This window comes from Choloepus didactylus, chromosome 2 (assembly GCF_015220235.1).
Source record: "Choloepus didactylus isolate mChoDid1 chromosome 2, mChoDid1.pri, whole genome shotgun sequence".
Lineage (NCBI taxonomy): Eukaryota > Metazoa > Chordata > Mammalia > Pilosa > Megalonychidae > Choloepus > Choloepus didactylus.
The window spans coordinates 75,284,689-75,296,693 of record NC_051308.1 but is presented as its reverse complement, the minus strand read 5'-3'; the positions used below and the strand labels follow the sequence as shown (position 1 = coordinate 75,296,693).

At 36.0% G+C, this 12,005-nt stretch overlaps 1 pseudogene; it reads right to left on the bottom strand.

The window, feature by feature from the left end:
• Positions 1-1,706: 1,706 nt before the first annotated feature.
• Positions 1,707-10,963, bottom strand: LOC119511989 (annotated as a pseudogene).
• Positions 10,964-12,005: the final 1,042 nt, after the last annotated feature.

The window sequence follows — 12,005 nt, the reverse complement described above, 5'->3', positions numbered from 1 at the left end:
CTAGAACAAGTAATATTTCTGCTTCCAAGGAAGATTACACATTTTTGTTACGACATTGAGATTATAAATTCACCATACTGGTTGAAAATCAGTTTTTTCCACTTAATTTAAATCTGCATGCCATTAAATATTTTCTTTGAATGTTCAAAAAATACACAAGATAAAAGCCAAAAGCATAATGAGAATGTAATTTTTAAGAACATGATATGCTTATCTATCAAAACAATTCTATGCTTCTATTGTCTTATATTAACTTTACATTTGGCATGATTTTAAAATAAATACATTGAAAACACATACTAAGCTCAATGGAACATAATATAGTTTCTTACCATTGTTAATATATGTTCAGAAAATTAAGCTATAAAGAGTTGGTTAAAAATGTATAAAAATATCTTAATTGTTTTTGTGAGATTTGAGGGAGTTTATACTTGTAGAAAAGATATGCAATACATCAGTGATTATTTCAACTTCTATAAATTCTGTATCTTGAAAGAGGTGGCTAAAACCACTGGAAGAGTAAAGATGGTTAAAATTCATAAGATAGTTTCAATTTTGATTGTTGAAACCTTTTGTGCCTATAATCAGAAAGCCCACAAAGTATTTTATTGTTGCTACTTTTGCTGCGATTACAAAGTTCATTCCTATGTTGTTCGTGAAGTAGTTCATTACTCTGATTACAAATAAATTACAGATAAGAATAATACTGTTTTAAATTATATGGTTAAAACAAAATGAATAGAAGTAAAACAAGGCATTTGACAATGAACTTACCTGAGAAAAACATAAGTGCCCAGTATCTTTTATAGCTAGTATCACCTAGTTTCTTCAAAAACATTCATAAAATATTTCTAACTTTATCTTTCATACCTCCTCTTTTCTTGATAGAATCAATGGCTCATGTGACCTTAATTTTCTTTCTAAAATAAACTGTCTCATTGTTAAGAACGGAGATTAAAACAAGAAAACAAACAAGCTCTTCTATTAAGTATGCCTTCTTATACAACAATCACATTATAGTGAGAGATTTATAGAATAAGGAAAAGGCATTCACTCTCCTCAGTTATTCACACTTGATATTACTTACTCTTAATTTATCGTTGGACAACATCAAGCACACATTCTCAAAAAGCATCAAGCACACATTCTTAAAAAGAAGAGAGAAATAATTTCAAATTAATGAAAAGTTGTGATATATCTAAAATATGGATGTATCATCACACATTCCTTTAACAAAGGCATTTGGAGGAGAGTCACATACTTGCACTGTTTCTTCTGTGTAAGTTTTCCCTTTCTTCTATAGGTTTTCCCTCATTATAATCATCTACAAAATTTAGCTTATAATCATTTTGCATTCCACCTTCAGAAGTGCTCTCTTCTTTCTGCGTGCCTTTAACATCAACCAATTCTTTATTTTCTCTAGCACTTCCTCTTAAAGGAGTTAAAGTATCATGATGTTCTTTCCCTAGGCATTCTGTCTGATGAACAGTTCATAAATGATACAACAAAAGTTACTTCCATTTGGGTATGTGCCTTTTCTGAGGATTAGCTGAAAAGAGGAAACTGGAGTTTTTTAAGTTTCAGATATTTCTGTAGAAGTCATGCAACTCAAAGTTGCATTCCCTTCATGATTGGTAGGTTTCTCAAGACTGGAACTAGTTTTTGCTATTAAATTGATTAGGTTAACTGTTCTGCATTTCTTTTTTTTAACCAATACTGGAAAAATCAGACATTTCCAATGCACTCATTCTCTCACTTTTAGAAAGACTTCTTCTTCAGTTGCACTGATCAGGGCTTGAGGATGATTGAAATACAGAAAGAAGATTCCTCTTCTTAATTATCGAGAGAAAAATAATCATCATATAAGGACTCCCCACAGCCAGGAGTCTCTGTAAGACTCAGTCATAAACTGTGGGCTGTTTACCAACTTAAAAAGTTGCAATTTTGGCATGGTAGATTTCATGGTACACATTTTTTTTTTTTTGTAGTTTTTCTTTTGAATATGAATATAAGCACTCTGACATTCTTTTTCTCTCTGCTGAGGAAATTTTGGGAATTGAATTTGGGAAACAGTGGTCTTTAGATAAAGTAGGAGACAAACTGTATCAAATGTCTCCTTAGACGTCCCTTCATATTGTTTTGTTTCTGTTTCTGTTTTGTTTTGTCAGGGATGACTGTTTCACCTATAATGTCTCTTTGCCACTTTGTTTTCTGAAAGATTATGCATGGATTTCTGAGGAGTTGGCTCATTGAGGTAATTGCAAGATGCTAATAAATGAATACCACTTGTTTTCAATACAGGTGAAAGGATACACATACAATTTTTTTTAATTTTAGATCAATTTTTTAAAATTCATTTTATTGAGATATATTCATGTACCATACAAAACAAAGCATACATTCAATTATTCACAGTACAATTACATAGTTGTACATTCATCACCAAAATCAATCCCTGACACCTTCATTACCACACACACAGAAATAACAAGAATAAAAATTAAAGTGAAAAAGAGCAATTAAGTAAAAAAGAACACTGGGTGCCTTTGTTTGTTTGTTTGTTTTCCTTCCCCCTTTTTTTCTACTGATCCATCCGTAAACTAGACAAAGGGGAGTGTGGTCCATATGGCTTTCCCAATTACATTATCACAAAAGCTACATTTTTATACAATCACCTTCAAGATTCAGGGGTTATGGGTTGTAGTTTGATAGTTTCAGGTATTTACTGCTAACTATTCCAATTCACTAGAACTTAAAAAGGGTTGTCTATATTGTGCGTACGAGTGCCCACCAGAGTGACCTCTCAGCTCCTTTTGGAATCTCTCTGCCACTGTACCTTATTTCATTTCGTTTCACGCCCCCCTTTTGGGCAAGAAGACGTTCTCCATCCTACGATGCCGGGTCTACATTCCTCCCTGGGAGCCATTTTCCATGTTGCCAGGGAGATTCACTCCCCTGGGTGTCTGATCCCACGTAGCGGGGAGGGCAGTGATTTCACCTGCCAAGTTGGCTTAGCTAGAGAGAGAGGGCCACATCTGAGCAACAAAGAGGTATTTAGGAGGAGGCTCTTAGGCACAATTATAGGAAGGCCTAGACTCTCCTTTGCAGCAACAGTCTTCCCAAGGGTAAGTCCTGTGGTAGAGGGCTTAGCCCATCAAACCACCAGTCCCCTATGTCTGTGAGCACATCAGCAACCATTGAGGTGGGGAAGCCCAATACCCCTGCATTCTCTACCAGCTCCTCAAGGGGGCTCTGCATATTTGATTCATTGTTTTTTTCTTTTCTTTTTTTTTTTTTAATTAACTCTTTTTTTTTAAATCAACTATATAAAAAAAATTAAAAAAAAAAATAGAATAAAAAAACATTTCAAACAAACCCTAACAAGGGAGTAAGAAAAAGGCAACTAACCTAAGATAACTACTTTACTTCCAACATGTTCCTACTCTACCCCAAGAAAATAACCTAATACAGCAATATTTCTGTGAACTTGTTCCTACCATACCCATCAGAAATTAACAGACCATAGTCATTCCTGGGCATTGCCAGAACGTTAAATTTACTCTTGACAGCTTATCTGTTCTTATTGGGTTATCAATCTCCCTTCTTTAGTTGCTCTCTATCACTAGCTCCCCTACATTCTACATTATAAACAATTTGTTTTACATTTTTCAATGTTCACATTAGTGGTGGCATATAATATTTCTCTTTTTGTGCCTGGCTTATTTTGCTCAGCATTGTATCTTCAAAGTTCATCCATGTTGTCATATGTTTCATGAAATCATTCCTTCTTACAGCTGCGTAGTATTCTATCATGTGTATATACCACATTCTATTTATCCACTTATCTGTTGAAGGACATTTGGGTTGTTTCCATCTCTTGGCAATTGTGAATAATGCTGCTATGAACATTGGCATGCAGGTATCTGTTTGTATCACTGCTTTCAGATCTTCCAGGTATATAACAAGAAGTGCAATCGCTGGATCAAAGGGTAACTATATATCTAGTTTTCTAAGGAACTGCCAGACTGACTTCCAGAGTGGCTGAACCATTATACAGTCCCACCAACAATGAACAAGAGCTCCAATTTCTTCACATCCTCTCCAGCATTTGTAGTTTCCTGTTTGTTTAATGGCAGCCATTCTAATTGGTGTGAGATGATATCTCATTGTGGTCTTAAATTGCATCTCTCTAATAGCTAGTGAAGCTGAACATTTTTTCATGTGTTTCTTAGCCATTTGTATTTCCTCTTCAAAGAACTGTCTTTTTGTATCTTTTGCCCATTTTATAATTGGGCTGTCTGTACTCTTCTCATTGAGTTGTAGGATTTCTTTATATATGCAAGATATCAGTCTTTTGTCAGATACATGGTTTCCAAAAATTTTTTCCCATTGAGTTGGCTGCTTCTTCATCTTTTTGGCAAATTCCTTTGAGGTACAGAAACTTCTAAGCCTGAGGAGTTCCCATTTATCTATTTTTTCTTTTGTTGCTTGTGCTTTCGGTGTAAGGTTTAGGAAGTGGCCGCCTAATACAAGGTCTTGAAGATGTTTCCCTATGTTATCTTCTAGGAGTTTTATGGTACTGTGTATTATACTGAGATCTTTGATCCACTTTGAGTTAATTTTTGTGTAGGGTGTGAGGTAGGGGTCCTCTTTCATGCTCTTGGTTATGGGTATCCAGCTCTCCCAGTCCCATTTGTTGAACAGACTGTTATGTCCCAGTTCACTGGCTTTGGGGGTCTTAGCAAAGATCAGTTGGCCATAGATCTGGGGGTTTATCTCTGAATTCTAAATTCAATTCCATTGATCAATATGTCTGTCTTTGTGCCAGTACCATGCTGTTTTGACAACCGTGGCTTTATAATAAGCTTCAAAGTTGGGAAGTGTCAGTCATCCCACTTCATTTTTCTTCTGTTAAAGTGTCTTTAGCAATTCAAAGCATCTTCTCTTTCCAAATAAATTTGATCACTAGCTTTTCCAAGTCTGCAAAGTAGGTTGTTGGAATTTTGATTGGGATTGCATTGAATCTGTAGATGAGTTTGGGTAGAATTGATATCTTAATGACATTTAGCCTTCCTATCAATGTACATGGAATATTTTTCCATTTCTTAAGGTACCCTTCTATTTCTTTTGGTAGAGTTATGTAGTTTTCTTTGTATAGGTCTTTTACGTCTTTGGTTAAGTTTATTCCTAGGTACTTGATTTTTTTAGTTGCTATTGAAAATGGTATCTTTTTCTTGAGTGTTTCTTCAACTTGTTCATTTCTAGCATATAGAAACATTACTGACTTATGTGCATTTATCTTGTATCCCGCTACTTTGCTAAATTTCTTTATTAGCTCTAGTAGCCGTATAATCGATTTCTCAGGGTTTTCCAGATATAAGGTCATATCATCTACAAACAATGACAGTTTTACTTCTTCCTTTCCAATTTGGATGTCTTTTATTTCTTTGTCTTGCTGGATTGCCCTGGCTAGCACTTCCAGCACAATGTTGAATAACAGTCGTGACAGTGGGCATCCTTGTCTTGTTCCTGATCTTAGAGGGAAGGCTTTCAGTCTTTCACCATTGAGTACTATGTTGGCTGTGGGTTTTTCATATATGCTCTTTATCATATTGAGGAAGTTTCCTTCAATTCCTACCTTTTGAAGTGTTTTTATCAAAAAGGGATGTTGGATTTTGCCAAATGCTTTTTCAGCATCTATTGAGATGATCATTTGATTTTTTCTTTCGATTTGTTAATGTGTTGTAATACATTGATTTCCTTATATCCTTGCATGCCTGGAATGAACCCCACTTGGTCATGGTGTATGATTTTTTTAATGTGTCTTTGGATTTGATTTGCAAGTATTTTGTTGAGAATTTTTGCATGTATATTCATTAGGGAGATAGGTCTATACTTTTCCTTTTTCGTAGTATCTTTGCCTGGTTTTGGTATTAGATTGATGTTAGCTTCATAAAATGAGTTAGGTAGTGTTCCATTTTTTTTCAATGTTTTGAAAGACTTTAAGTAAGATTGGTGTCAGTTCTTTTTGGAAAGTTTGGTAGAATTCCCCTGTGAAGCCATCTGGCCCTGGGCATTAATTTGTGGGAAGCTTTTTGATGACTGATTGGATCTCTTTGCTTGTGATTGGTTGGTTGAGGTCTTCTGCTTCTTCTCTGGTCAGTCTAGGTTGTGCATATGTTTCCAGGAAATTGTCCATTTCCTCTGCATTATCCAGTTTGTTGCCATACAGTTGTTCATAGTATCCTTTTATGGTTTTTTAAATTTCTTCAGGATTCACAGTAATGTCTCCTTTCTCATTCATTATTTTGTTTATATGGGTCTTCTCTCTTTTTGATTTTGTCAGTCTAGCTAGGGGCTTGTCAATCTTGTTGATCTTCTCAAAGAACCAACTTTTGGTATTATTTATCCTCTCTATTTTTTTTTTTTTTTTTGTTCTCTATGTCATTTATTACTGCTTTAATCCTTGTTATTTCTTCTCTTCTACTTGGTTTAGGATTTGTTTGCTGTTCATTTTCTAGCTTCTTCAGTTGATCCATTAGTTCTTTGATTTTGGCTCTTTCTTCCTTTTTAATGTATGCATTTAGTGGTATAAATTTCCCCCTCAGTACTGCTTTTGCTGCATTCCATAGGTTTTGGTATGTTGTGTTCTCATTTTCATTCGTCTTTATATATTTAACAATTTCTCTTGCTATTTCTTCTTTTATCCACTGATTGTTTAGGAGTGTGTTGTTTAACCTCCAGGTATTTGTGAATTTTCTAAGTCTCTGATGGTTATTGACTTCTAATTGTATTCCATTGTGGTCAGAGAATGTGCTTTGAATAATTTCAAGCTTTTTAAATTTATTGAGGCTTGTTTTATGTCCCAGCATATGATCTATTCTGGAAAAAGTTCCATGAGCACTAGAAAAGTATGTGTATCCTAGTGATTTGGGATGTAATGTTCTGTATATGTCTGTTAAATCTAATTCATTTATCAGATTGTTTAGGTTTTCAATTTCCTTATTAGTCTTCTGTCTGGTTGATCTACCTATAGGAAAGAGTGATGTGTTGAAGTCTCCCACAATTATTGTGGAAACATCTATTGCTTCCTTTAGTTTTGCCAGTGTTTGTCTCATGTATTTTGTGCCATCTTGTTTAGGTGCATAAACATTTATGATTGTTATTTCTTCTTGTTGAATTGCCCCTTTTATAAGTATGTAGTGGCCTTCTTTGTCTCTCATACATCCTTGCATTTAAAGTCTATTTTATCTGAGATTAATATTGCTACTCCTGCTTTCTTTTGGCTATAGCTTGCATGAAATATTTTTTCCATCCTTTCACTTTCAATTTCTTTGTGTCCCTGTGTCTAAGATAGTCTCTTGTATGCAACATATTGATGGTTCTTTTTTTCTTTTGATCCATTCTGCGAATCTATATCTTTTAATTGGTGAGTTTAATCCATTTACATTCAACGTTAATACTCTGAAGGCATTTCTTGAATCAGCCATCTTATCCTTTGGTTTATGTTTGTCATATATATTTTTTCCCTCTCTCTTAATGTCCCTTAATGTACCCATACTGAATCTCTTTAGTACTGAACCTTTATCCATCTCTCTCTCTCCTTTCTTTGTTTCTCTGTCAGTAGGGTTCCCTTTAGTACTTCAAGTAGGGCAGGTCTCTTGTTAGCAAATTCTCTCAGCATTTGTTTGTCTGTGAAAAATTTAAGCTCTCCCTCAAATTTGAAGAAGAGCTTTGCTGGATAAAGAATTCTTGGTTGGAAATTTTTCTCTCTCAGAATTTTAAATATGTTATGCCACTGCCTTCTCACCTCCATGGTGGCTGCTGAGTAGTTACCACTTTTGTCTTATGCTGTTTCATTTGTATGTGGTGAATTGCTTTTCTCTTGCTGCTTTCAGAACTTGCTCCTTCTCTTAAGTATTTGACAGTCTGATCAGAATATGTCTTTGAGTGGGTTCATTTGGATTTATTCTATTTGTAGTTCGCTGAGTATTTATGATTTGTGTATTTATGGTGTTTAGAAGATTTGGGAAGTTTTCCCCAACAATTTCTTTGAATACTCTTTCTAGACCTTTACGCTTCTCTTCCTCTTCTGTAACACCAATGAGTCTTATATTTGGAAGTTTTATATTACCTGTCATATCCCTGAGGTCTGTTTCGATTTTTTTTTTGATTTTTTCCCCATTCTTTCTTTTGTTCTTTCATTTTCCCTTCTGTCATCCTTCAGGTCACTGATTCACTGTTCAGCTTCCTCTAGTCTTGTACTATGAATGTCCAGAATCTTTTTAATTTGGTCAACAGTTTCTTTAATTTCCATAAGATCATCTATTTTTTTATTTACTCTTGCAATTTCTTCTTTATGCTCTTCTAGGGTCTTCATGTCCTTTATATCCTGTGCCATACTGTCATTGTTTGTCTTTAGTTCTTTGATTAATTGCTCCAAGTACAGTGTCTCCTCTGATTTTCTGATTTGGGTGCTTGGGCTTGGGTTATCCATATCATCTGTTTTTTTCATATGCTTTAAAATTTTCTGTTGTTTTTGGCCTCTTGGCATTGCTTAACTTGATAGGTTTCCTTAGGATTTGTAAACCAATTAAACCTTATCTCTAATTTGTCATATCTACAGCTTTGTGGAGAACACTTTAACCAGCAGGTGGCATCCGTGAGCCACCTATCCCCCTCAAGCCAGTTCTCCCCCACTTTGTCTTTGTGGTGAGTGGGGGTGTGAGTTTTATGGGGTCCAATTGGGCACCAAGCTTGTGTGTGCAGTTGGTGTTGCCCACCCTGTATATGGGACCTGTGTCTGAGGGGTTGGGGGCGGTGGCTCTAACAATCAAATCTCCCTAGTGTTCCTGGAGATTTAAAGCTGCTGCAATAGTCTAATCCTTCAATTCAGTCCCACCAGTTTGTCTCTGCTGCTGACCCACAAGTCCTTGGTATTGACATATGGTCCCTGGGTCTTGCGAGTGGGTCCCTCTTCCAAGCCGTGTACCCCCAGGTCCTCTGTTGAGGGATGACTGTGCTATGTCACAGGTTAGTGCCATCCCCCCAGGGTGGTTCTGGGCTACAGGGCTGTGTAGGGGCATTCCCAATCTGCTGAAAGGATGGCTGAACGGGGCATGCTAATTCACACAGCTCTGCATTCACAACTCTGCGACAACCAGCTGAGGGTGCAGGAAAGCCTAATGTCCATGCCTGATTTTGTGCTGTGTGCGTGTGTTGTTGGAAACACTTCCCATCACACTGGGTTGCCTGGGGCAGCTCTGGGCTGTGGAGCTGGCACCTGGCAGGAGTGTTCCCTGCCAATGGGAAGATTGCTGTGAGACAATGCACCCCTTTTCTTGGGAAGTTGTGGTGTTTAGTGAATTTTCTCAGCCACTGGACTTATTGCCTTGTGTCTCAGAGCTCTCAGAGCTCTGCTCTTGTCTGGGTCCAAATAGCAAGTCTGAGGCTTTCTGTAATGGGCTTCTTAGACTAATTGTTTTAGAGAAAGAGAAAAAGATTAAAAAAAAAAAAAAAGGGAGGGCACTCCTTGCAGATCTAATGGGCTATTGAAATTCTAAGAGACAAGGAGATTAGGGCCATTAAGGAATGATCCAGGGAGCAGAGAAACCATTTTTTCAGAAAAAGAAACTCGTCTTCTGGATTTGCATATGAGCCTGACTCTGCCTGACCTCTGCCTGTTCCCATTCTATGTTCACCAGAACTCCAAAAAGTGTCTGCTTTTATTTTTGGATTTTCCTTGCTGTTTTTGCTATCCCTAGCTCCTCTCCACCGGGCCGGCTGCTTCCGGATTCTCTGGTGTCTGGTCTCAGTCTATCTATGATTGGAGTTTGGATCAATGGAATGAGTTTCTGATAAGAGCCACAACTGCAGTTCTACCTCCTCTTTCCCAGCACTGATGGCCCCTCCTCTCATGGGACTGAGCCTGGGAGGGAAGGCCATGGGTCCCCTGGCCTCAAAAACTTACAGATTTCGCTGATCTCAGCTGTTCCACGCATTCATGGGTGTTGTATGAAGTATGCCCAAAGTCCAATTGCTCTGCAGTGTCCAGTCTACACAGTTTCTGGCTTTCTACCTTCTTCCCTGAAGGAGTAACTAAAACATACACCTCACCATTCTGCCATCTTGCCCCACCCCCTCACATACAATTTTTAATTTCTTTAATGAATCCTCCCAGTTTCATTCCCTGATTTCTACATCCTGTGTTTTCACAAAGATCATCAAAAATGGGTGTAAAAAAAAAACCAGCAAAGGATTCATCTGAACAAGAAATGTCAAATGTTCAAAGGTGCTTCATATGGAGAGTTAGCTGGATTATCATGAATCCTTTTAATCATTTGGAAATATGTAGGAGAAAGATTTTCCCTCTTCTCCTTCATCTCCTGTAATCTCTTCTCCATTGCCCTGTGATGAGCACTATTTGTTTCACTTGTAGGACTATAAGTTTAATGAACCATTAGATTCAAATAAGAGAGCAGGTATATCATTATCTAAATTTTTTTTTTTTTTTTTTTTGGTCTTTGTAGCTCTTTAGCCATTTTCTCAAATTTCTTTTGAAGTCTTTTATCATTCTCTGGTCTTTGGGGAATACAATCTTTGGGTTGCATACACTTAAAATTAGTCATGTTTATTGTTCATTAGTATTTGCTGCAGGGCTTTATGATTCATCATGTACTTCAGCTGTCCTGCATTTTTCAATCCAGAGCACTGTAACAAGCTTTACCCATTTCTTCTTCTGTGCTTTGTCCTAAGTGCTCTGCTATCCATCCTTGAATACAGCATGTTACTCTCTTGTTACAAGTTTTTGAAAATATGCCCCCATATCTGTAAGTTGGTTTGTAAATATCTTTGAATAAATTTCTGTTCCATTGGATGACCACACTTCAACATATGCTACTATATTTTTCAGAACAGAGCTCCCTGCAGCCCTGGGAGCTGCTAGAAAGGGACCAGGGCACATGGCCTCCTTGCTGGGTGGGATCTGGGACCAGGCTTGACTGTGGGGAGCTCAGGGCTATAAACCAAGCCACGTCCATGGCTGTGTGTGTGTGTGTATTTAATGTTTAATTTTCCTGATTTTTTCTGCTGATATATAAAAATAGTACCTTTATACTATTGCATCTTCAATATACAATATACAATAAGCATTGTATATTTATTCATTTATATAACCTAAGTATTTATTGCTTTTGAAGGCTACAGTAAATAATCTTTATAATTTTTAATTTTCTTTTTCTGACATGTATAAATAAAATCATTTTTATATACTGAACTTTTGTCAATATAAAAATCACTAATCAATTCTAACAATTTATAGAATCATGTGAATTTCCTACTTTCAAAAATATGGCATCCATAAATTATGAAAGTTTTATTTCATCCTTTCTAATCCTTATGTCTTTTATTTTTTCTTCTTTTCTTATTGTACTGATGAGTATTTTCAGTACAACGTTAAATAGAAGTGATGAGAGAAGACATTTTGTCTTGTCCCAATTTCAGGGATAAAGTGTTTAAGAATTCATCATTAAGTACAATATTTGCTGTAGGTCATTTGAATATACTTTTTAACAGATTAAGGACATTCACTTTATTTTCAAGTTTGTCAAGAACTTTTGTGAATCAATGTTTCCTTTATCAAATATCTTTTATGATTTTTATCCTTTATTCTATACTTGTGGTGAATTAAATTGATTAATGTGTAGTGTAATGTCATTCCTGTACCATTGGAATTAACTTTAATTGTTGGTAATTTATTTTTTCATACAGTATAAGATACTATTTGATTTATTTTTTAAGTGTCTTTTCATTCATGTTTACAAGAAGGATCAGTCTGTAATTTTCCTTTCTTTGGACAAAATCACCAGTGAAGCCAGCTGAGCCTCAAATTTTCTTTTCTTATGGATTCAATTTGTGTAATTAATATGACTATTCAAATTTTTTAGCTCTTCTTGTGTCCATTTTGTTAAGTTGTTTGTGTCCAAGAATTTGTTCAGTTTGTCTAA